The sequence below is a fragment of the Monodelphis domestica genome, chromosome 2 (genome assembly GCF_027887165.1).
Source record: "Monodelphis domestica isolate mMonDom1 chromosome 2, mMonDom1.pri, whole genome shotgun sequence".
Taxonomy (NCBI): domain Eukaryota; kingdom Metazoa; phylum Chordata; class Mammalia; order Didelphimorphia; family Didelphidae; genus Monodelphis; species Monodelphis domestica.
Genome location: NC_077228.1, coordinates 216,518,050 through 216,544,835, shown reverse-complemented (window position 1 = coordinate 216,544,835; position 26,786 = coordinate 216,518,050). Strand labels below are relative to the sequence as shown.

At 39.7% G+C, this 26,786-nt stretch overlaps 1 protein-coding gene across 3 annotated transcripts in view; it reads right to left on the bottom strand.

Annotated features, from left to right (window-relative positions):
* Window positions 1-20,004, bottom strand: part of SLC39A11 (solute carrier family 39 member 11) — a 521,155-nt gene extending 501,151 nt beyond the window's left edge. The window contains exon 1 of one of the 3 annotated variants that reach the window (XM_007482717.3): window positions 19,755-20,004. The gene's annotated coding sequence lies outside the window, so the exon portion shown is untranslated. Of the gene's footprint in view, window positions 1-1,944; window positions 2,257-19,754 lie in introns of those variants that run through there. The other 2 variants (XM_007482716.3, XM_003340311.4) reach the window with 2 other exon arrangements.
* Between the last annotated feature and the right edge of the window lie 6,782 nt (window positions 20,005-26,786).

Genomic DNA, 26,786 nt, shown 5'->3' with positions numbered 1-26,786 from the left:
ATATGGGGGAAAGTGAGTGAACATCAAAGGAAAGAGGTAGCTGAGCACTAAATTAAAAAGGGAACTGGAGGTGGCATGGAGGGTAAAGAGCCCCACCCCCCCCAGGCTGTGTCTGGAGTATGAATGAAGATCCAGCCAATACTGAAATGGTAGAGGGGAGGCAGAAAGTCTCAATGAAGTCTAGTAGAAGGAGAGAAAGAGGTTCAGATCGAAGGTAAGTCTGTTCACTATGATAAAAATTCCAGTGGGGTACAGTGGAAGAAGTAGACAAAATGAGTGCAATAGGGTTGAAGAGAAAGGGGGCTGGGGATTATTTGTTTAGGTAACATAGGAAGAGAAAGGGGTGATAGATTATCAACCAGAAGAGTAGAAGAGAGTGGCAGGCAAGTAATAACATTCAGTCAAAAAGTGCTATTGCCTAGCAAGGGGCAGGGAAAAGGTACCTTAGACCTTTTCTCAATGCTCCTCTGCTGTGGCTGGAAGAGAAGCTGATAGGAGAAGCTGCCCTTCATCCCCAGTCCTGGACAGGACTTCAGGAAGTCCAAGGCACTTAGTACATAAACTATGCCTGCTTCAAATTATTCAGGATAGACAAAGATTGGTAGAATAATTCAGTACTATTTATGCTTATATAAATATAAATATTTACACTGCATACAAGCCAAAGGCTAAATGTATTTGGGGGATTGGCCGGTAAGAAGCTGGCTATATGAGGGTGTGCCTGTCATCTGGGGCCACAGCAATCACCACTCTTCTGAAACTCATCATCATCATCATCCTGTTGGACAGACAAGTTGGATAGCCATCGTCTACCTCAACAGCCTGGGGTTGGAAATGAGAAAGACACCCCCAAAGAGTAATGTCTCCTGGGGCTTGGCCCTTTTCCCCTTTCAATGCTAATAAAGCCTTGTTTCCCATCTGCCACTCACATCTACTATTTCCTCCTAGTGCCTTTTCTCCTGTACTATTTCAAATAGAGGACCACAAGACCAGTGTCCCCAGAAGTGAGAGGTTGGAAACAGGCCCCTCCTTCACTGAGATATTGACAACTATGCAATGAAATCCTTAAAAAAAAATTTTTTTTTAAAGAGTGGGTGGCTTTAGTAACCCTGAGGTACATGGTGTGTAATGCCATATCACATCTAAAGCATCTTATGCAACAAGGCCCAGACTTACTCATAAGCTGGTTATTAATATCATAAAACTTTATTAATTAGCTGGAAAGAAGATTTTTCTCCACCCACTGAGAAGCTCTTTGAAAAGCCAAAAACAACATCCTTCTCCCAGCAAACACCAGACACACTGTATTATATTGGAACATGAGGTGTTTGTTCTCTGCTACATGCAGGATTTCTCACTGGTTCACCTGTTGCTGCATTTCAAGTGTTCATGGAGTGGGGAACTGGGGGAAAGGGCAGAGAAAGAAGAGAAACTTGTGTTTTGGGGTTTGTTCTCTAGGAGAGGACCAAAGATGAGAATATATGGAAAGTGCTTTGCAAATCTCAATGTACTACAAAAATGTTAGCTATTTATTATTGTTGTTATTATTTGTTTAATAGTACTGTTATTATTTCATCACCATCATTATTTATATCTCCCCATAAAAATGACTTCTGCTCCTTAGCCCCGTGGAGCAACAACATACTCCCTATTTTGAAAAAGGAAAATCGAGTAAGATGATTTGGATTTGAAAAAAAAAGAATGGAAGAAAAATCCCCCTAATACCAAGGGGGAAGCTGAGGACACCAGGAAAGGGTGACAAGGAAGACAAGAGAGAGCCAGACGAGTACCCCAGCCCCGGCTCCCAGGGTCACAGGGGTCACACATTGGAGCGTTGGGGCAATGAATGGGAAGCGTCCTGGAGAAGTTCACCCCCGGGGCACGCTGGGGGAGGGGGCTTGGGACAGGCAGGTGGTGCCCCATTCCCCCTCCTCTAACACACACCTGTCAGTTTCAGGCTGCCCTCCCCCTGCCGCTCTCCTCAATGACAGCCCGGCCAGGCTCTCGGGAATCCCAGGCGATTCTCCTCTTCTCCCCAGGCCTTGCCACGGGCCCCGATGAGGAAAAGGAGGGGGGGAGGGTGGAACGAGAGAAAAGACAACTTACTAAGGTGCCCCTCTTAAGCCCCCAATCCACTTCCATAAGGCACCACAGCTGCAGCAGCAGCAGCAGCAGCAGCAGCCTCGTCCACAGCTCCCGCGGTCACTTCCGCCTAGGCTGCCTGTACACGTGTCTCCCCGGCCCTCCTGGCCCCACCCTGCCCTACTGCTACTGGCACAGCCAGCCTGGGGAATCGATTCTTTGGTTCACATCCTTGGACTGTGGAAGCGGAGTGGGGCGGGCAGAACTGAAAGCTCGGTGAGCTGTAGCTGCGCGCGGGCTTTCAGGAGCGACATAGTCTCTTCCCATGGGATTGGATCGCTGTAGCCAATCCTCACCACGTTGTGCCGGCCTTTTGAACAAGTGGTCCTACTATTAGGCTATTAGGCATTGTACCCCAAGGTCAGAAAGGTACCAGGATTACCCAAATAATGAGGGCGCTTTTGGGAAAAAAGTAGGTTACTGTGGAAGTATTGTAATGGAATGTTACAGCGGAAGAAATAACAAATGGGAAAAATTCAGACATAGATAGGAAGATATATAAACTGTTGAGGGGGGAGGGAAGCAAAGCTATACAAACAATAGCTGTAGTCAAAGGGCCTAAATTCAAATTCTGCCTCATCTACTTGCTTTCTGTGTCAAGAGGAACAAGTCGCTCTGGACCTCAGCTCCTAATCTGCAAAATGAAGAGGGTCGACAGCCCTCTAAATCTATGATTCTCTTATCTAAAAAACAAAAACAAAAGGCAAATGGACTAAAAATGAATTGCAATAACCAATCTTGGTCCTGGAGTTTAGATTTTTTTTTAAATCCTGGCGTTCTATCTTAGAGTGGAGATACCAGGTCTAAGGCAGAAAAGCAGTAAGGGCTAGGCAACAGGGATTTACTCAATCACACAGCTAGGATGGATCTAAGATGAAATTTTAACCCAGGACCTCCAGGCCTGACTCTCGGTCCAGTAAACCACCTAACTGGAATTTAGATATTGACGCATACTTTGTGTAAGTAGAGGAAGGGCTGAGGGTTGAGAATATTGGATATGCTTTTGTTAATTTTGCTTAACTTTTCCTATCATAAAGGAAGTTTCGGTGGGAGCCGGAATGAGGTGGGGGAAATGATAATAACATTAAAAAAAATTTTTTAAAAACAAGGCAACAATAGGACTTAAAAAAAATTTTTTAAGTATCCATGTTAGAGGAATTTCCCTAGAGGACACTGAGACATATGCCCTGGCATTTAAAAGTAAGTTGTGGTTGTATGTGTGTGTGTGTGAGAGAGAGACAGAGAGACAGACAGAGAGACAAAAGAAGGAAAGAAAGAAAAAGAAATTAGGGAGGAAAGAAGAAAAGAGAGAAAGGGAGGGAAGAAGAGAGAAAGAAGAGAAGGGGAAGGATAAAGAAAGATGAACAGTTAAAATGGAGAACTGCTGCTTGCTGTGGTTTCAACTAGCATTAAGGGTCGGTGTTCTCTCTAGGAACTCGCAGGCAATTTTCAAACAATTACATACAAACAAGATAATATAGCATAAACAGAACAGTTTCAGGGAGAAGGCACTAAGATTAAAGAGGACTGGAGAAGACTAGAATAGGTGAGACTATAGTTGAGACTTGAAGCAAGCCAGGGAAGCTAGGAGATGGAGGGGGAGAAAGGAAAGAACTTCCAGACGTGGGAGACAGCCAGTGAAAATACCTAGAAAGGAGATGTAGTATCTGAAGAACAGTGAGGAGGCCAGTTACATTGGCTGGCAGGGTATATAAATGGGAAGAAGGTGTAAAAAAAATGGGGAAAGAGAGGAACAGTTATGAAGGGCTTTAAAAGCCAAACTGATATTTGATCCTGGAAGTAATCAGGAACCAGTGGATTTATTGTTGGGGTGGGGTGGGGGACCCAGAGAGGGAGAAAGATATCATATGGTCACACCACAAAGTATGCTTTGGAAAGATCAATTTGAAAATTGAGTAAAAGATGGATCAGAGTAGGGAGAAACTTGAGGAAGAGAGACCAACCGAAATAGACACTGAATCCATGGTACTAACTGATACTTGGTACATGCACTGTCTATTTTAATAATGATTTCACTAAGGCAAGTTACTTTGTGGTCCAGTTTCCAATTAGGCAGATCTACTGCCTAAATAGGAAATAGTTCATCTTTCTCATGTTCTTGTCAAGTTTGACACAAGAAAACTGAATACAGGTATCAGGCCTCCCAGGAGAGTTTCCCCCTGAATCTCATTAACTCCGCCTGACAAGTATATTCATCATAATACAGTTAATTTATAAATCACTCAAGTGAGAACTATTTGCTGCAGTTTATCTGTAGATAATGTTCATCTCAGACTGCCAAGCCCTCCACCAAGCCCACCTTTGGCCCCTTCTCTCTACATCAGCCCACCTGCACTTAGATATTGTTAGGTTTGAACATGAAGACAAATTGAGAGATAATGTTCTAAGCATAATCAATTTATTAGTTGGGTTACCAGTAACCAATAAATTGGGTCTATGGCCTCTCAATAACTAAAGATCCTGAGGTAGGGCTTACTAGGGGAAGTATAAGAGAAGGAAGAACAGAGTTAGATATGTGAGGAAAACAAATGCAATTGGTTACAGAGTTGGCAGTATCAAGAGGTCAGGACGATATAATTGGTTGGAAATTGGGAATGAGAGACCAGCAACACCTCCTCTCCTGCGATTTAGAAATATATATTGTTTAATCCCACCTACAAGGTTAGAGATAGTTGACGAGACTTCTTTAAACAACAAACCAGACATCCTTGAAAGATAGCTTGGTGGTCAAAGATATTAAACCAGACTCTCTGGTGTCTCCACTTGTATCCCTCAAGGATAATGGATTTCCTTGAGAACAAGAATAGAACAGTGATTAGTAGGAAAAATGAACTATTAAACTTAGCTTGGAGACAAAGAGACAAAGAAATATGGCTTAAGCAATTCTAAAAATGGGGTAATACAATATAGTAATTTAGTAATACAGAACAGAACCAATTATAAAATGACAGAATTAATTTAATTTCTTCATTATATAAACTTTTAGGATCTTGAGATCCTTTAGAGAGAAACCATCTCATTTGAACAGATAAGGAAATCATGGCCAGGATCATATAATTGATAAGTGGTTGAGCCCACATTTGTAACCAGGTGCTTAACTCCAAATTCTACCTTCTTTTCACTGCCCTGTGCTGCCTCTCACACATCATATTGTCAACACATTCCACTGTTGACCTGAATAAAGTATCAAGTATCAGAGTATCACTTAACCCCCACTGCCTAACCTTTATTCTTCAAAGTATTAATTCCAAGACAGAAGGAAAGGGTTTGGGGAAAAAACAAAAAAACAAAAAAACAAAAAAAAAACAAAAAAAAAATTGGGGGGGGGGGGAAGCTGGGTGGCTCAGTGGATTGAGAGCCAGGCCTAGAGATGGGAGGTCCTAGGTTCAAATCTGGCCTCAGACACTTCCCAGCTGTGTGACCCTGGGCAAGTCACTTGACCCCCATTGCCTAGCCCTTACCACTCTTCTGCCTTGGAGCCAATACACAGTATTGACTCCAAGATGGAAGGTAAGGGTTTTATTAAAAAAAAAAAAATGGGCCCTAATTCCTACCATATTCAACCTTACCCTATTTACTTCAGGTAGGATGGGAAGAGGTAGAAATAACATAATTCAAAACATTAGGCAAATATGAGTTATGCCAGTGGGCTTTGGAGCACAGGGCCAAGGGTTAGGCTAGTGTGATTGTTCAGTAAGTGAGCAACCCACACAGTCCACCATATCTAGCTAGACTCCTGCTCATGCTTCATTCAATACTCCCCCTTTTCCACCTCTGGCTTTGGGAACAGCAATCAAATCAATAACACCGTTGCTAAGAAATCAGGATTGTGTGACCCTGGGCATGTCACTTGACCCCCATTGCCTAGCCCTTACCTCTCTTCTGCCTTGGAACCAATACACAGTATTGACTCCAAGACAGAAGGTAAAGGTTTAAAAAAAAAAAATCAGGATTGCCAGTCTACTGCCCTCTGCCTCCATTCACAGTCCCTGTGACTTCCCAGACCAAGATGCCCTTCCCTAGCCATCAAATAGTATATCTATATGTTGTTTCCCAAAACTCCAAAAGGTATCAATAAAAATCTGATTTTTTTAAAGAACATAAACTTCTTGCACACAGAGATGGTTTTTCTTTTGCATTTGTATCCCTAGTATTTAACATGATTCTATAGAAGCTATAATTGCTAGATCAAAAAAAAATCTAGATTTAGAAAGAACATTTTTAAATCATCTAGCTTGACCACTTCTTCCTCTTTCATGTCCTCAGCTAGAGTATAGACTCCATTAGGGCAGAAATCATTGAGTATTCCACTCAGTGCCTAGACAATGCAGAGCATGTCATGGGGAATTAAGAAAATACCTGTTGGGTCAGCTAGGTAGTACAGTGGTTAGAGCACCAGATCTGGAATAAGGAGGACCTGGGTTCAAATTTGACCTCAGATACTTCCCAGCTGTATGACCTTGGGCGAGACATTTAATCCCAGTTGCCCAGCCCTTACCCCTCTCGTGCCTTAGAGGCAAGACAGGAGGAGAAGGAAGGAAAGTACATAAATTAACTGTACCAGTTTTTCCTCTCCACTGGGGAGGGTAATTGAAATAATATTTTATAATCAAAATGTGGCCAAAGATGGGATAATGTATCCTCCTCTCTTCTCTGCAGAAATAGAGTTCTATGGATATGGAACAATGCATATACTGTTAGCCTTGGTTGATGTTGGTTTCACAAAACTGCTTTTCCCCCCTTTCTTCTTTGTTCTTTGTTACAAGGGATGACTCTCTGGGGAGGGTGAGAAGGAATGTATTTGAAAATGAAAGCAATATAAAAACATTAAAAAGAAGCTAAACCTTTTAAAAAACTAATTTTAGTCAGAAATCACAGGACAAAGACTGTTCTCTCTCTCACTCACTCTGTCTGTCTGTCTGTCTGTCTCTCTCTCTCTCTGAAATATTAAGGCCAATTTTTTTTTAACAGCACCATGGGGGCATCAAAGATAGCTCAGTAGATAGAACCAGGCCTAAAGATGGGAGGTCCTGGGTTCAAATCTAGTCTCAGACTTCCTAGCTGTGTGACCCTGGGCAAATCACCTAGCCCCAACTGCCTAACCCTTACTGCTCTCCTGCCTTGGACAGATACATTAAAATTGATTCTAAGGTTTGTTGTTGTTTTTTAATGGCACTGTGTCCCTAACCTTTTGGGGGAAAGAAAAATTTTGTTTTCATCCCTCAGAATTTTCCCAGTCCATTACTCTTTGCTTGGTCTATATTCTCCTACATTCCCAGTCTTTAACGTGTATTAAACCAATACAACTCTACAACATCTTCTATTTTCAAATTCCTTGTCCTGGTCCAATTGCTGCTCAAGTCTTGCCAAATCTCAACCTAGGTTGCTCTCACCAACAACAGTCTCTTCCATTTCTACTCACTTGCTGCTGACCAAAGCAGAAAGAAATCAGGCACCTGTGCTGACTAGATCCACCCCCTACAAATCAATGCTCCCTGCTTTCAATTGTGCTTTTGCTAAACAAGGCAGTCCTTTTTTACTCGTCCTAGTTGGATTCTCAAGCCTACTCCTCACAGCAGCTGTTCCAGATCTCTTCTATCCTCCAAACTCCCACCCAAGCTGCCCTTTGAGCTCAGGACTTCATCTCATATTCTGTGTTGATAACTGGGGCTTGAATAAGTGATGAGCAAAGCTGACTTTCATGATTCCCACCACACATACTAGCTCAATGCTTGGGTTTTGTTTTTTGGTTTTTTTAATCTTGGCAGCTTCCTGACAGCCATATGTGATTTAGCACCCTTGACACTCTAAGTGAATTGGCCACTGAGGAAGAAGAGCTGATGATCCAGTGGATCTTTAAAAAAAAAAAAAAGTAGCTCTGCCTTTGGTATTCTGACTTTCCCATGAGGCCAGTGGGTATTGCTCTCATAGACTTACCATTGTTTGGGCATAAGGAGTTCTCTTCCCTCATCCCCAACTACAAGGGCATCTACAATAGAGTACTCAACCAGAAGCAACTCAGCTCGCCTCTGGGCCCCTGACTGCCTTTTCCTCTGGGTTGCCTTTCTGAGTGGGTGACCAATATCGTTCTCAATATGGACGTGTCCAGGCTTCGAGATAACCTCATGAGTCTACAAGGTCCTAGGTCCATCAAACAACTCTGAATAGGGGCAAAGAGAATTCCTTTACCGAAGAATATGTCCACCATTATGGAAGTGGAAAGGCCTGACCTGGGTAGTAGAAAAAAATATTCTAGGGAGTTATTTGGACAGTGCAAAGCTAAGGTGAAATGTAAAATGTCTCTTCAATAGTTCCATAAACTGCCTGATCCGCAGATCTTTATAGCTCAGCATCCTGGCACATGCTAACAATTGTTAGTAAAGTTACTGATTGCTTAATGTGTGGTATGGGTCTTTCAGTATTTCTTTTGTGTGTAAGAAATAACTGTCCCCTATCTGATTCATATTGTATACTGAATAGGTCTATTTGGAGAGTCTATAAATCTGAGGCAAAGGAATTCTTAATTTTTCCCTAAAGCAACAAGACAAAATGAATGAAACAGGGTTAGGAAAGTTAGTCTAACCACTCTTGTTACAGGACAGCCCAAGGCTGAACCCAGTGTCTAGCACAATTTCTGACCCAATTTAGATACTTAATAAGTGTTTGTTGATCAGTATTTTTATCAAACTCCTCTGAATATTTTCCCATTGTCCTTCTGAAGTCAGCAAGATAGGTACACAAACACTTCCAGCTAATCATGTCTCTGAATCGTTTTTCTATCCGTCTCTGATTGGACAGTGCTAAAGGCCCCTGAGATGCTTGAGAGCCTCTGCTCAAGTTGCTAAATCCAGCTGGACATATGGAAGGTTGGTTCGTGTCCTGAGAACAGCTTTTGTGTGGACCTCTAGGATCTCTCTGGCACAGAAGATTCTGCTTTCAACCTTACATTCAGGAGAAGTGCTATTTTTGGACTTAAAATGCAGCTCTCAATATGGCAAGTCTGTCCTGGTGCAAGAGGGTTCCCACTTTTTAAACAGTTGCTTCTTCTCAGAAGGTGACCTGTAGTTTTATTCCCAAGTATTACCACCTACTGTTAATACATGAATATTTGAATAAGCAAATAGGTCAGATAACTCAGAGTATTTTCCAAGTCACTACACCTAGATTCTTTAATCCTCCAAGCTTTCCACATTCTTTTGCCATATTTTCATAATATCTTTAATGTTTTCCTGTATACTCTTTTTTTTCTTTACTATGTATTGATTCCAAGGAAGAAGAATGGTAAGGGTTCGGCAATGGAGATCAAGTGACTTGTCCAGAGTCACACAGCTAAGAAGTGTCTGAAGTCAGATTTGAGCCTAAGACATTCTGTCTCTGAGCCTGGCTCTCAATCTTATGAGCCATCTAACTGCTCTCTCTGTCTACTCTTAATATTGTTGTTGTTCAGTCATTTTAATTGTGTCTGACTCTTCATGACCCCATTTGGGGTTTTCTTGGCAAAGATACTGGAATGATTTGCATTTCCTTCGAGGAAGCTCATTTTACATATGAAAAAATTGAGGCAAACTGGGTTAAGTGACTTTTCCAGGCCACCTAGTTAATAAGTGTTAAGGCCAGATTTGAACTCAGAAAGATGAGCCTTCCTGACACCAGGTCTGGCAGTCTATGCACTGTGCCACCTGGCTGCCCATTCCAAATAGTAGGAGGTCTCTTTGCCTTTCAATACCTACAATACAACAATTATTGTTCATTCATTCATTTTTTTGTTTGTTATTTATTTACTCACTTGTATGTTTATTTAGAGTTGGGTCTCCCCATCTCCCAGGCTAAATTTAAGGTTGAGAGCCATTCATGTAGAACCTTTCCTACTTTGATCATCATGGGAGCTTTGACCTGCTCTTTTTCCAACCTGGATCTATTTGCTCCTTCCTTAGACTAGCTGGTGCCTGGTCTCAAGAATTCCTCCACTCCAATCCCAGGAGCTCACCATATTCATGCCAGACTTAGTCGAGACTCTTCATGTACTTAGCCATCACAGCTCAGAATTTCGAAGCCTAAAAAGATTCACCAGCCTGAATTTTTCCTGTAATAGGAATACAGGAGTGTGCCACCACATCTAGCTTTGAAACATTTATTTAAATGACTTCAGAGATTGCTTGCTCCATATTCAACAAAATCAGTAATGCTGATTATAAAGAATGAGCTTACATCCCTGTATCATAACTGCACAATAAGCAGTTATATGCAATCAACATAAGTAATCAATAATAAATCAATAATAAATACAACAAGCAAACATGAAAATGAATACATGTGCTACAGAAATGAATTCAAGATCATAACAACAGTACCAATAATTTTTTACTAACATAGAGAAAACAAAGCAAATAGCATACAGTATGTAAAAACTCCTCATAACTGAATATCTTAATGCCTCATCAACATAATGCATCAATTAACAGCATCAATAAAACATTTTGCACAATAGTATTTTCATGCTGACAGCAGATAGATTTTGAGGAAAGATTATTTCCAAGATAAAAAAAACACCCAAGAAAATTTAAAAATGAAATTGGAAATAAGAGCAGGACTTCCCTTGAATAAAAACTACAAAAATTACAGTGGGTAATGAAAAAGTATAATAAAATCCAGGCCTCCAAAAATGTAAATAAAATGGAAAACACATTCAAAATAAGGTGGAATAATTGCCTAAAAGAAGAAAAAGTACAAAACAAAATTTCCAGAGGCTGCAGGTGAAATCTCATTGGAAGCAAAACAAGACAAATTAAAACATAAAAGGAGACAAAATTTAAAACAGGATTCAAAATCACAGTGGGAAAAAAGCATATTGAGACACAAAAGTATAAGAAAAATGAATGATTAAGGAAATGGTGAAAAATTATAGGAATGAAGGAGGACTAGCACTTCCAAACCTCAAACTCTATTATGTGACCGCGAAAATGTGAGTTTCAAGACTGTGAATTGCCAAAACTGTAAAGATAATTTTAGTGTCTTGATTTTTATCAAAAATAAGTGGTCGCCATGGGAAAAATTCCCAAATATGAAATACCCAAGTCAGCTGGGTTTTATGGAGATTTTAATTAATACAAATGAAGGAATTAAGGGAAGGGAGAAAGACAGAGTAAGCAGAAATAGTAGAGGCCTAAGCCTTAAGAGAGACTAGTCAGTCTTTTATCCACTCACCACAAGATTTTGTCCCAAGCAAAACTCAAACTAAGTTCAGAGAGCCAGCTCCTCCATACTAACCCCAAAACTCCAACTACCCAACCTCTCTGAACTGATTCAGACAGCTCCTTTTAAAGAGAAATTTCTCTTATGTCACCTCCCCTAAATTTTCACATCTACCAATCACAGTAGATACTTTCCACAGGACTGTCCATTCTTAATTCCCATCTTCTTTTGTTCTCACCTTCCCTGAGTAGACTAAAACTTCACATCTCTTGCTAAGCTTGCCCGTTGTAAGTTGCGTGACCTTTTAGTGATTAATTTAACCTTTATAGGTACTTAGTACCCTTTTATATTAGATCTAAAAATAGACCTAGCTTAAGGGTTTTTGCTTCACTATAAGTATAAGTTGGGGACTTTTCATTGTTCAGTAAGGAGTTTACAACTTTATCTTCCCCTAAGGTATGCCTAAGTATGGGTGGAGTAATGTTAAAATTCCCAAAACATTTCTGATCAAGTACCTCCATTGTTACAATAAGGGAATAGCCTTAACCAAATGTTCTAAGGTATAGTCTGAGCAATTTTAAGATTCACAATTATGAAGTAGCAATCATCAAAAACATTTACTATTGGTTAAAAAATAGAAAAGTAAAACAATGGAAGAGACTGGACAAAGAAAGATGGGAAATAAGGAAACTCGATAACCCAGTGTTCAAAGATTGGTCCTATATTGACTCCTTCTGGGAGACTCATCATGTTATCATGGAACCCTAGCTTTGGAGTCAGAGGACCTGGATTCAAAGGCCTTTAAGCAAGTCACTTCCCTTTTCTGGGCCTCAGTTTCTTTCTCTATTAAAAAAGTGGGTTGGAAAGATCGCAAAGTGGCACAATAAACAGAGTGCCAGGCCTGGAGACTAAAGGATATGGGTTCAAATCTAGCCTCATATACTTCCTAGTTGTGTGACCCGAGCAAGCCACTTAATACCATTTATCTAGCCTTATCCTTCTGTCTTAGAGTGGATACTAAGACAGAAAGTAAAGGATTAAAAAATAAAATTAAGAAGTGGGTTTAAATGATCCAAGACAACTCCAAAGGATTCATAATGAAAAATGCTATACACCTCCAAAGAAAAAAATGATTGAATCTGAATGCAGATAGGAGCAAATTATTTTTCACTCTATTTTCTTCATGGTTTTTTTTTTAATATGTCTTCCACAACATGACTAATATAAAAATGTTTGGTATGATCACACATAAATAATGTATAGCAAATTGCTTGCTATCTCAAGGAAGGGGAAGAAATGAAGGGAGGAAGAAAATGTATAACTCCAAGTTTTGAAAAATTAATGTTCAAATTATTTTTACATGTAGCAATAAATACATAAAATATTATTGAAAAATAAAATACTATTAAGACAAGAAGTGGGTTGACTTTGGTGATCTTTAAAGTCCCCACTAAATCTCAGTCTATGAGCCTTTGATATAATTACTCTCTTCCATTAGCTAGTAGAACTAGTAGGCAGCAAAATTCTAAATTATACTCTCCGGTAAAACCAGAGTGAAGTGTCTAAGTAGATGGAAATGGGGAGGTGGAGGGAGAAGAGATGTGAAAATCCACAAGCTTTTATATAGTCAGCATTTATCCAACTCTTTCCTTCCTTATCTCCCCTATCCCATCCCAAACCACTCATCCTTCCAGAAAATACACTAATATTCTATTTTCTTCATACTTCCTTTCACTCATCTTAACTGTGCATATTCTTCAAGGTTCTATCCATGGATTTAATTGTCATGTCTATGCAGATGACAACTAGATCTATATATTCAGGGCCAGTCTCACCCCTAGGTTCCCATGTCACCAGTTACCTATTGGACAATTCCAACTAGACATCCCAGGGAGCTAAACTCAGCATATCTAAAATTGGACTCATTATTTTTCCCCAAAAAAAACTACTTTTGTTCCAAATTTCCTTTTTTATATCAAATATACTCCCATTCTCCAGCATCTCAGCATTCTTGGCATTATCCTGAACTCCACATTCTCTCTCACCCCATGTATCCAGTTGGCAAATCTGGACATTTCTATCTACAGGGATTCACATCACAATCACTTTAGTTCAGGGTTTTATCATCTCTTGCCTACAGAATGGCAATAACCTCCTAACTGGGTACCCTGCCTAAAATTGTTTTCTACTCTATTCCATCCTTACTCACTGCTGCAAAAGTTATTTTCCTTAAACACAGTTCTGACCATATGATTTCCCCACTCAAACAACCCAATGGCTTCCTATTGCCTCTAGGATAAAATATAAACAACTCTATTTGGTTTTTACAGTCATTGGCCTCAAGGAGCCAATCTATCTTTATAGTCTCACTGGATTTTACACCTAAGACTCAGTCAAACTGACCTTCTCTCCTTGCCTTCCCCTCAAAAGAGACTCTCTTACTTTAATGTATGGCTCAGGCACCTTCTTCTTTATGAAGCCTTTCGTGATCCCCTCAACTGTTGCTGCCTTCTTTTACAAAGAACCTTGTATTTAGCTAATGTATATATATTTGAATTTATTCACAGTATATTTGTGCTGTATATATTTTTTTAAATATGCACTTATCTCCCCTGAAAACTCCTTGGGAATGAGATTCTTTCATTTTTTGTTCTTGCATCCTCAGTGCCTAACACTAGGCACTTAATAAATGCTCCCTAACTGATAAGGATCCAGAGTATTAAAAGGAGGGGAGAAAATGAAGAAATTAGAAAACTTTATTTAGTCTCGTAAGCAGTTCAGTCACACTGCTGACTCTCTCCTCCAGACCTCCACTGCCATATTTATATTGATCTCTCCTAAAGCACCTCACACCCTCCTTGCTGGGAAAAGGGAGGGGATCTGTATTATGACTAACAGACATGGTTGTAGAGCACCGTGCCAGGAGTCTGGGACTGTTTTACACAGGAAGAGCTGGTTTCTCTTCAAAGGGGCAAGGAGGGCATATTCAGAGCTTGAATGGTTGGCATGACTTCCTACCCTGAGGTGTAAACAGCATCAACTTATAAAGAACTGAGGGTTCTTCAAGCTTGGTGGAATTCCCACCACCAAGTATTCAATACACCTCTCTGACTGGGCTTTGTCACCATGACCAAATAGAAGTGGAAGGATCCCTCAGTTTTCCTAAATCATTCTTATCTCTTTATTGCTCCCTTTTATGGTTGAATAAATATTTGTTAAATATTTTATGGCCCATGAAGGTTTCTTTGCATCCTTCTAAGCCTGAATGACTGGTGTGGCCTTAGTCAGGCCTGCCCCAGATCAAGAACTTAACGGGTTTCAAGAGAACTCTAATTGTTAAATTGCCACAATAATAGATCTCAATGGTCACTGAGGCAATGACTAGTAGCTGGGGTTTGCCCTTTCCAACAGAATCACAATAGCTTACTCTGGCTAAGCATTAGGGATAGGTCCTTTCTCTGTCAAGGAGTACTAGGATAGTCTACTTCTATTAGGCCAAAGGAGAAGAGTCTCATTCTTTTCTGAATTTCACTTTACCAACAAATCGTTCCTCTCTTTTTAGGCGACCTTATTCTTTCTCCCTTTCGGTAGCCACATCCATACTTCCTTCACTCTGGCCCTTCTATTCTTTCATTGACTGGATACTCTCTGATATCAGACAAATCCCTTAATCTAGCTTCCTCCCCCTCTATAAACTGAAAATAAGAAATACCACCCTAACTTAATTATTTAAAGAAAAATGAGATAATAAATATTTAATGATGCTAAATAAAAAATATTTCTCTGAGATTCAGCTGAATCCAAAAGACTCATCACACAGGTTGACCCCATCTTCTATCACATCTTCCTAAAAACTGTACTTAAAACAAATGTCAGTCTTATTGAATCACACTTTTCTCAATTACTTTCCTTGTCATTTTAGGGATGTGTTCTTACCAACAACAACAAAGGAAACTTTGACTGAACATTTAAGGAAAATCATACTGAAGAATTCTAAGATTCACTTCAAAGAGAATTCTTTCTTTATCAGTGCATAATGGTAGCACTTAATGTTCTCCCCTTATAAGAAATTAATCAACTAAATAGTCAATTCAAAAGTACAAGTGTCAAAATACAGCACAGAGTTAATTCTCATTTCATTTGTGTTCTCACTAATGCCATAGGGCTGGGATATTTCAACAGCCATGCTGATTAAATTATTATTCCAAGTACTTAGCTGAACTCTAGCAATGGAAAAGTCACATGAAGATGCTTTTTCAGAAGCTTTCCACAATGTAAGTGGTCCTTCATTTCCACTTCACCATAAAGACATTGCTGCTTCTTTATAAGAAGTTCAGCTATTATCAGTTCATCAGTGGTAAACCATATAAAGGATAAAATAATTAAGACTCTACCAATCACCTTTTTCCTAAAGATACATACAGCCCTGATGCAAATTGTCCAGATTTTTGCAGCCACTCTCAATATATTCTGTGACTGCAAAAAAAAAAAAAAAAACCATTCACAACAATAGAATAGCAGTTATGAAGAGTCGTGTGAAGATTATGGTCTTGCTTTTATTATATATGTACAATTGAGTCTATACAACGTGAATATAATAAAAATAATTTTTACCAATGGAATAATGCTGCCTCTAATTGACCAAACACTTGGGGACTAGATAGAATGTTCTAGATTCAGAGTTAGCAAAATCTGTTTTCAAATTCTTGCTTTTTCACCCTCCTATTCAACAGGCTCCAGTGACTCCCTATTACCTGTACAAACACATCAAAATCTTCAGGCATTCAAAGTCCTTGAAAACCTGGCCTCCTTCTACCTTTCTAGTCTTCTTACTTCCTTCTACACAACCCTCCATCCAGTATGGCCCCTTAGACATTCCTCACATGGGACAGTTTATCTCACAACTCCCAGAGTTTTCATTGGCTTTCATCTATGCCTGGACTTTTCCTCCCACTGCCTCTCCTCCTCCTGGCCTCCTTATGAGATTTCCTTCATGTACCAGCTAAAATGTACTATCTGAAAGAAGCCTTTCCCCCTTAATGCTAGGACTTTCTCCTGAAATGAATTCCAATTTATCCTGTATATTTTTTGTTTGTACAGTTGTTTACAGATTGCCTTCCCCAAGACAGCTAGGCAAAATGCAATGGATAGAGCACTTGCAGAAGTCAAGAAGATTTGAATTAGGGGGGCAGTTAAGTAGCTCAGTGGATTGAGAACCAGACCTAGAGATAGATGTCCTGGGATCAAATCAACAACATCTTCCTAGCTATGTGACCCTGGATAAATCACTTAAATCCCATTGCCTAGCCCTTACCATTCTTGTGTCTTAGAACCAATGTTTATTATTGATTCTAAGATGGAAGGTAAGAGTTTAAAAAAAAAAAGATCTAAATTAAAAAACAACCCCTGGGGGCAGCTGGGTAGCTCAGTGGATTGAGAGCCAGACCTAGAGATGGGAGGTCCTAGGTTCAAATCTGGCCTCAGACACTTCCCAGCTGTGTGACCCTGGGCAAGTCACTTGACCCCCATTGCCTAGCCCTTACCACTCTTCTGCCTTGGAGCCAATACACAGTATTGACTCCAAGACGGAAGGTAAGGGTTTTCAAAAAAAAAAAAAAAACCCTGTTGCCTAGTACTTACTACTTTTCAGTCTTGGAACCAATACTTATTATTGATTCTAAGATGGAAGATAAGGTTTTTTTTGTTTGTTTGTTTTTTCAAAAGAAGAATAAGAACAAGACCTAAATTGAAATCTAGCCCCAGACAGTTACTATCTGTATGACTTGAATAAGTCACATAACCTTTATTTGCCTCAGTTTCCTCATCTGTAAAATAGAGATAATAGCACTCATTTTCCAGTATCATGAGAATCAAAGGAGAGAATATTTGTAAAGCTCTTATCACAATGCCTGACACATAGTAGGTGCTTAATAAATGCTTATTCCATTTCTTCTATTAGACTGTGAACTCCTTGAGAGCAAAGACTGTTTTGTTCTAGTACTGTCTTTCTCTACATCCCCAATGCTTTATGCTTTATAAATGCTCGACAACTGAATGGTGGATTCCAACACTTGCATGCTATATAATCAAGGGTAAATTACTTAACCTCTCTGAATTTCAGACTACTCCTTGGGATTTATTTACTAGTTCTCAGAACATACACCCAGCACTGGACCAAGTTTTTGTATAGTACAATACAGAAAGATAAGAGATGGAGCATGTCTTTAAAGACAGTGAGAAATAAGACATTTTATTAGGGTCTGAACCTGGGTAATCATTTCATAGTTCTACCCTCAATTCCCTCATGTATAAAATGAAGGAATTCAAAGAATACAAATAGGCAGTTTTCAGATAAAGAAATCAAAGCTATCAATAATCATAAGAAAACATATTCTAAATCCCTCCTGATTAAAGAAATGCAAATTAAAACAGCTCTGGGATACCACCTTACTCCTATCGGATTGGCCAATAAGACTGTAAAGTGATAAATGTTGAAGAGGATGTGGCAAAATTGGGACACTAATACATAGCTACTAGAGTTGTGAACTGATCCAACCATTCTGGAGGGCAATTTGGAACTATGCACAAAGGGCTATAAAAGAATACCACTACTAGGTCTGTATCCCAGATATTCTTTTTAAAAATGGGAAAGGGCCTGTTTGAACAAAAATATTTATAGCTGCTCTTTTTGTAGGGAAAAGAAATGGAAACTAAAAGGATGTCCCTTGTTTGGAGAATGGCTAACCAAATTAAGGTATATGATGGTGATGGAATAGTATTGTGCTATAAGGAATGATGGACAGTTCAGAAAGAGCCAGAAAGATCTACATGAACTGATGCAGAGTGAAATAAGCAGAAACAGGAAAACATTATCCACAGTAACAGCAATATTGTAGAATGGTCAAATGTGATAGACTTTGATAGTAACAGCAATGATCCAGGACAATTCTGAAGACTTATGATAAAGAATGCTATCCACCTCCAGTGAAAGAACTGTTGGAGTAAGAATGAAAATGGAAGCACATGATTTATCATTTGTTTATTTGGGTATATGTTGTAGGGTTTTGGTTTTATAAGATTATACACTTAAAAAATGAATAATATGGAAACATGTTACGCATGAAGATACATGTATAACCCAGATTGAAATGCCTGCCAACTTCAGTAGGAGGGAGGAAAAAAGGAGGGAGACAATTTGGATTACATAACTTTGGAAAACTCATGTGGAAATTTGTTATTAAAATAAAAAAATTAAAACAAAAAGAGCAGGTTAAAATAAAATGGAGTTCAACTCAGAAGCCCTAAATTTCCTTCCAGCTCTATATTTATGTTTCTATGACCTACATAGGAAATGGCAATACATGATACTATAGCATTGACTCCCAACCTTTACAGAGTATAATAGAAAGAGTGTAAGATCCAAAGTCAGGATGGCCCAGAGTTCAAATCCCACCTTGACATATGCAAATTGCGTGAAAAGGAAAAAAAAACAGTAAATCTCTCTGGGGTTCATTTTCCTGATATGTAACATGAACTAGATACCCATATTTCACAAGGTTGTTGGGAAGCTTAAATAAAGTAAAGAAGGGAAAGTGCAAACATTAAAAAATGGTATTGGGGGTGGGTGGGGCGCAGCTAGGTGACATAAGACAGAGCAAGAAGCCTGGATTTGAGAGGACCTGAGTTCAAACCTGTTGTCAGACCCATCCTAACTGTGTGACCCTATGCAAATCAATTAACCCTGTTTGTCTAGCCTTTGCTCTGCTATCTTCAGAGTTGTAAGACAGAAATAAGAGTTTAAAAAAAGAGCTGTTTTGTTTTAATGATATGCTAGCTCTAAAGTTATTGTTTGAAGAAGATACATCTAAATGATAGGATTTTGTTATTCAATCATTTCAATCAGGCCCAAACTCTTCTTGACCACTTTTGGGTTTTCAGATATTGAAGTGGTTTACCATATCCTTCTCCAGCTCATTCTACAGACAAGGAACTAAGGTAAACAATTAAATGACTTGCCCAAAATCACACAGCTAATAAATGAGGCCAGATTTTAATTCAAGAAGGTAAGTCTTCCTGACTCAGCACTCTTATCCACTGCACCACCTAGCTGCCCTAATGATGGGATAGCTCCATCAAACTCTGCAGAAGAATTATAAAAACCCTCCAGGAACTAAGAAAAGAACCAAGGGAAAAGATCAAGTAGGATCATTAAATAACAGAGGCAGAGTTAAAACGGGTTTTATGGATTAGATTATGAAATCTAATCTCATTTACAGATGGGGAAATTGAGGCCCTATTAAGTGACTTGTCCAGGGCCATTCAGCTAATTGTCTGAGGCAGGACCTAAAGAAAAAAAAGATCAATGCCAATTGATCCTCTATTCTAATCTAGTATTTTACCTGAATCCAGTGGGATTTGGAATGGGGTTGAACTGGTTGGGGGCCCAACCAAAAGAAACCCAATTCGGTGCTCAGAGTTCTGGGTAAGATGCTTAGGGTGTACCTCCCATAGGAGGCGTTTCTTTTCTCTTTTTTGGCTTCTTCAGGCTCCACCTTCTTGCATTCCTATTAGGATTCTCCCAGAGCAGGTTCTATTTCCTGGAGGAGGACTGGGTGGAGGGAGCCTGTAACTGACTTGAGGTGAAACAGGCCAGAAACCTGTACTGGCAAGGTCCTGCCTGCTCAGTGGCAAGCTTAAGAGAGGAAGGGGGAAAAGACTGCCAATGCCCTACTAGGTAACAGGCTTGATATCTGTTCACCATGTGGTTCTTGTAGTTGTGAAGCAGGCCTGAGGAGAAGAAAAAAGAGAGAGAGAAAGAGAAAGTAAGAGACAAGAGAGCTTGCTACTAACCTTCTGACCTTCCAGGACCTTCTTCAGGAGGAGTCTAAGAAAGGAGGAGGGGCAGGAAGAAAAGACAAGCATTAAAGAAGCCAACACCATCCTATCAAGAGTCCTTAGAGCTGGAAGGGCTAGCCAATGGGGGTTCAGTTCTCTGAGATTATTGCACTGTGTTCTTTGCCCATTGCATATTCATGTGGAAGTTTAAAGAGCCTGCTTTTGGAAATACCTGATGGAATTGCCCTTTCTTTCCTCCTTGGTTTTAATCTAGTTGTTTCCTGTCAAATTGCTGCATGGAGATAAAAAAAAAACCTTTTAATTGCCTGCTAAGCCAGAACCTAGTATTCATGTAAAAGTTTTGAACTGAAAAACTCTCTTTTTTAAGACCAGTAGGTGCCCAGAAACTATTTTAAACATCCAGTTGGGAGGAAAGGGAGCAATAATGGAAGCATCAGTGACTTGCATCCTGCCCCTGGTTGCCTTCACTCCCTATCCATCTGCCATCTTGACCAAGATTACAAAGGTATCAAAGAGCAAGGCTAAATTCAAATCTAGATCTTCTGATTCAAAAGTCAGCGTTCTTTTTGTGGCACCATCCACAACCATCTAAGACATCTTAGATATTATTAGCAGGAGTATTTTAGAAGTTTCAAGTGTCCCTATAGATCAGAATGTAGCTCAGGAGTGGGAGCCATTGTATCTCATCATAGTGACTTCTTTGGGGCTTTGTTTCTGCCTTGGTCTACAGGAGACAAAAAAGAACTGACTGTAGATTTCATGAGCCAGTTGGGCTCCAAGGCTACTGCCAAGTGGCAGACAGAGCAAAATAGGGAGTTATAAGTCCTGATCTTTGCTAAGGAATTAGTTCTTAAAAACAGAATAACTGCTAAGTGATACACAAAAAGGGAAGCAGATATTTTTTTTTTTACCAGTTCCAGAATGCTAAGGAATCCATCTTAGGAAAGTTCCTTACCTTTGCAAGGTCCATTAATCTAAGACTAAAAGTTACAGATGAATTGCCCATCTAAAATGGTTGAAGGAAAGAGATGATTGGATATACAACTTTTGTGATCACTCAATGGCTCCCCAGGAATCATTTCTGTTGGCTCCCTGGTTAGAAACAATGAGTTTAAGAGATGTAACAGTGAAAGATCTGGAAAACCAATTATCTGTATCCAAGAAAAAGACATAGAAGAGGAGAATGAGGCCAAAACAGCAAAAAAGTATTATGGAGAAGGAAAAACCAGTTCGGGAACTTGAATAACAGTTAGGGTGAGAGAAGTCCCATGGAAAAAAAAAATTTTTAACCATCATGGCCTCAGGGAAAGGACAGAGTCCTAATTAACCAGAGTACCAGTTCCCATCACCTCTCATTACAGACAAGATCTAAGAACATAATGGGACCCATGAGATTGCCCATAACTTGAGGCAGCCAGGAGTCTTGAGGCCTCAGAGAACAATTCACTTGACCACTCAGAGTCCCATCCCCCACATTTCCTACAAATTTAATGAATCCCAGCGAGGTAGAAGGTGAATGGAGAGACAAATGTTAGTTGCATTCACTTGACACTCACCATCTTGACTTATTTGGGAGTGTAAGCCAAAGACAGACAGTTCCACCTACTCTTTTATCACATGTCACTGGCAAGTCTATTCAGTCCCTCTGGAGCTCAGTCACTGCTCTTATCACATGAGATTTGCAGCTATTACCTCCCACTCCCCTCTCTTCAAACTGCCTTACCCTATCAACACACACAGAGTCTGGAAACTGAAGTCACCCCATTGTTGCTTCCCAGAAGGAACAGAATCTACCGGTATGGGATACAGGCAAAGGAGAGAACATTTACATCAAAGAATGACCAAAGCTGCCTCATGATTCTTCAGAAGCTGAATGACTTGACCTTTCATTCCATGTTTATTTGGAGATGACCTTTAAGCAGCAATCAACAAAAATGAGATGGTTCAAAGGCATAAATTAGATAATGCAGCTGTTCCCCAGGGAGGTTAGGCTGTTCTAAAGGAACACATGAAAGGAACACTCTATCCCAGGAAGCCACAATCCACTCTGTCCATTAGACTAATAAGAGTTAGTTTAACCCATTGATCAGATAATTGATAGTTGAAGCAATGTTGACACACACAATAAACATGATTATTTCCAAATTGACCTACCAAATGACATTACCTTCTGCTTCTTTTTCAAAAGCAACAGAGTAGGGCAGCTAGGTGACTCAGTGGGTAGAGTGCCAAGTCTGGAAGACCTCTGTGACTCTGGGCAAGTCACCTAACCCCAATGGTCTAGCCCTTACCACGCTTCTGCCTTGGACCTGACACTTATTATTCATTCTAAAACAGAAGGTAAGGGTTTTAAAAAAGAAGAAGAAAAAGCAAGAACTACTCCAAAGCCTAACAAAAGGAGACTTCCAGGTTTGGGAGGCAGGAGTTGTCACCACCAACTTGGTGAACTCTACTTCCTTTGATCCAAACTCCAAATGTAGACAAAGATTTCAATAAGATAAAACTTCCTGCCCCTCAAAGACACCTGCACAACAAATGCAAAAGACTGGGTGTATGGGTAGGAGGGGACAACTGATGGCACTTGAGCCACCAAGTAAAATGACTGATCTATTTGTAATCTTTTGTGTAATTAGACTCTATTACCCTAAAAACTATGATTCCCAGCCATAGCACTGCTGGATTTGTGCCCCAAAGAGATAATAAGGAAAAAGACATGTACAAGAATATTCATAGCTACGCTCTTTGTGGTGGCCAAAAATTAGAAAATGAGGGGATGCCCTTCAATTGGGAATGGCTGAACAAACTGTGGTATATGTTGGTGATGGAATACTATTGTGCTAAAAGGAATAATAAAGTAGAGGAATTCCATGGAGACTGGAACGACCTCCAGGAAGTGATGCAGAGCGAGAGGAGCAGAACCAGGAGAACATTGTACACAGAGACTAATACACTGTGGTATAATCGAAGGTAATGGACTTCTCTGTTAGTGGCACTGCAGTGATCCTGAACAACCTGGAAGGATCTAAGAGAAAAACTATCCACATTCAGAGGAAAAACTGTGGGAGTAGAAACACAGAAGAAAAACAACTGCTTGATTACATGGGTCAAGGGGGATATGATTGGGGATGTAGACTAAATGAACATCCTAATGCAAACACCAACAACATGGAAATAGGTTCTGATCAAGGACACATGTAATACCATGTGGAATTGTGTGGGGGGAGGGAAGGGAAGGAAAGAATATGATACTTATAACCAAAGAATAATGTTCTAAATTGACTAGATAAATAACTTACAATGAAAAATAAAATAAAACAAGTCATTCCCTATTCTAAAGACCCTGATTCTCTCTCTCTCTCTCTCTCTCTCTCTCACTCTTTCTCTCTCTCCTTCCTGTTGAGGCTTTGGTGGAGCAGGCTTTTTGAGCATGTAGAAAAACTTAGTCATGTGGTTCTGTTTTGTTAGATAATAAACTTTATAAAATATAATACTTGAAGTATTGCACCTTAATTTTAAATCCTACCCCTCATAATCTGTGTATCTACTACAGCAGAAGAAGGGTAAGGGCTAGGCAAGTAAGGTTAAGCAACTGACCCATGGTCATATTGACATGGGCACTGTAGACCCAGAAACCCAGGCCAACTATTATCAGGGAAAACTCCCTTGCCTTTGCATCCTTGTGACTCTTAACCTAGAAACACCCAATGACCCCACCCAGGGTCCTGAGATGTTTACCCTCTTTTGTCCTCTAGATTTAAGGTGGACAAAGAAATGAATCCTTATGCCTCCAGGCAGACCCCAGTCAGATGACCACCCCACTCCACCAAATGCCTGAGAGACTAACATTCTGGTCAGTCCACACCAGGACATAGTATTTAAATAGTATATAATCCCCAGAACTGATGTCTTCTGGGGGACAGCCTCTCCATCCATGCTGTCCCCATGGAGGAACAGCCTTTCCTTTCATGCTGTCCTCCCAGGGAACTGCTCCCCACCTTGCTGTTCTACCTTGCTATCCTCCTGGCCACTCTCAACATTACTCTCTAAATTAATAAATCTCTTTTTGTTTTTAAGCTAAGTTTTGGAGTCATTGCATACTTGCAAAAGGTATTCTTCCCGAACCCAAAAGGGTATCCTTCCCTACCCATAACAATATAGCTAGGATGTATCAGAGGTCAAATTTGAACCTAGGTCCACCCAATTCCAGGTCTATCAGCTGTGCTGCCTAACTGCCCCTTATCTTTACTTTCATGAGCCAGACAACAGTTAACTTAAAACAAAAGTATTTACTGACATTGTGAAAACAATAGCAAAGCATCTCCCTTTCCAAAGAGGGCATTCTTTCCCATAAGTCTCCTCTTCTCCTTGGTGTCCATTTCTATAGAATTCACAAATAGATAAGTACAGATGTAGAGAACATGTAAGGTGGCACAATGAATAGAGTGCCAGATCTGGAGTCAGGAAGACCCTAGTTCAGATCTGAACTCAGAGATTTACTTAGCTGTGTGATCCTGGGCAAGTCACTTAATCCTGTTTACCTCAGTTTCCTCATCTGCAAAATGAGCTGGAGAAAGAAACAGCAAGAAAACCTCAAATGGGGTGCATCAAGTTTTTTAAAAGTCAGATAATTATCAATATAGTTATAACTATGTAATCCTGTCTTTAATCAGGAAGAGGGAGACTATGACCAAAAACATTACACAGAGTTACCACCCTGGGATGACTACAGTCTTGGAAAAGATTACCAGTAAAATAATTGTCATTCCGACTAATGGAGGTTCGACCCAAGAGACCAGAATAAAGTGACACAGCAAGGTTTATTTGGAGCAGCAAGGAGGCCCAAAGCCAAGAAGAGAGCAAAATCCTCTTGCTTACTTGACCAAGGTATGTAATTGGAGTTCCACTTTTCTAGACCCTGCCTTGGGCCAAACTGCTGATAAGGAAGTGGAATGAGAGAGAAGTCTTTGTTATCCTAGAGTCAAAGAGGAAAAATGAGAATTTGGGCAAACTCTCAGTTTCAATTTTGAACATAATTTGGAAGGAACTCTTCAAATGATGCAAAAATTCTATTGTGTAGGGAGACAGCGGTCCCAGCAGGACTTTGGAAACATCCTGCTGTCCAAGCCCATTGTCTATGACAATCTTCCAAGGATTTTCCAGAATCTTTTCAAATCAAAATGGGCCGAATTGTGATAAGGTAGCATCTTTAATTTTGTCATAAAAATTTTTTTCCCCAGTTTGTTCCCCATCTAATCTTGGTTGCATTGGTTTTGTTTGTACAATTTTTTAAATTTAATATAATCAAAATTATTCATTTTGTATCTTGTAATGTTCTCTGTTTCTTGTTTGGACATAAATTTTCCCCTTCTCCATAGATCTGAAGGTAGTGTCTTTAAAAGGTGAAATGGACCAAAGTCTGAAAGAGGCTGCTCATATATCATTATTTCTGTTATCTGCACCTTTCAAGCTAAGAATTCAATCACTCAAATAGCTCTAGGAGTAACATCTTAATCCTCACTGTAATTTAATCAAATACATTAGGAATAATTAATTATCTGATCTTGAGTCCCCTAATTAATTTTATCTATACAATATACATAAATGCTATATTATTGCCAGGTCCTACAGATATCATTACCCCCAGTTTACAAATGAGGAAATAGAAGCTGGCCCAAGATTGTTCAACTAGGTGAGTTTCAAAGACTGGGTTCTCAGTGGTCCCTTTTCCAAATCCAGAAACTCTTCTGTTCCATGGTTTCTCTTATAGAAAAAAAAATGTGTTCCTTTCTAAGGATATTTTTGCTGGCTACCACCTCCTGGTCAAATCAGATAGATTCAGAGCTGAAACTGACCTTATAGATTTATTGTCAAGTTCCATCCCTCCTTTTTAAACCTGAAAATAAGCTAACAATTATGGAGATAAAACGATTCCTTGAAGATTACACAGGCTTCACACTCTAGCAGAGCTGACACCAGGAGCCACCTTGGGAGTCTGTGGCACTAACATCAGAACAAAGGTCTAGCCTCTAAATTTAGAGGAAAGTTCTAGCTAGAGAGAAGATGCTTCAAAGTCTGGAATAAATTGCCCCCTAAGAAGCTGAAAATCAACTCTATTAGATGAATTCTTTCCTTTTGCTTTCTTATAGCAAGTGTGAATGTCCCTTGTTATGAAGAGAGGGAGTGTGTGACCTTGCCACAAAGTCATCAATCAGATGATTGTGTGACTAAAAAGAAGACTTTGGAAGTATGAAGGAATTTAAAAGATTCCGATGGAGTTGAAACAATGGTGTGTTAAGTCCTGGTTCCAACTCTATCCCTACCAAGCTCTATCATTTCAAGTAAGTTTTTTATCATTCTTTGGACATCAGTTTCCTCATCTGACCCTGAGGGTCCTAAAAGTTCTTTCCAGCTCTAAAATTCTATATTCATTCTGCTCAAGAATGATAAAAAGTAGGGGCAGCTGGATAGCTCATTGGATGGAGAGCCAAGCCTAGAGATGGGAGGTCCTAGGATCAAACCTGACCTCAGACATTTCCTAGCTGTGTGACCATGGACAAGTCACTTAACCATCATTG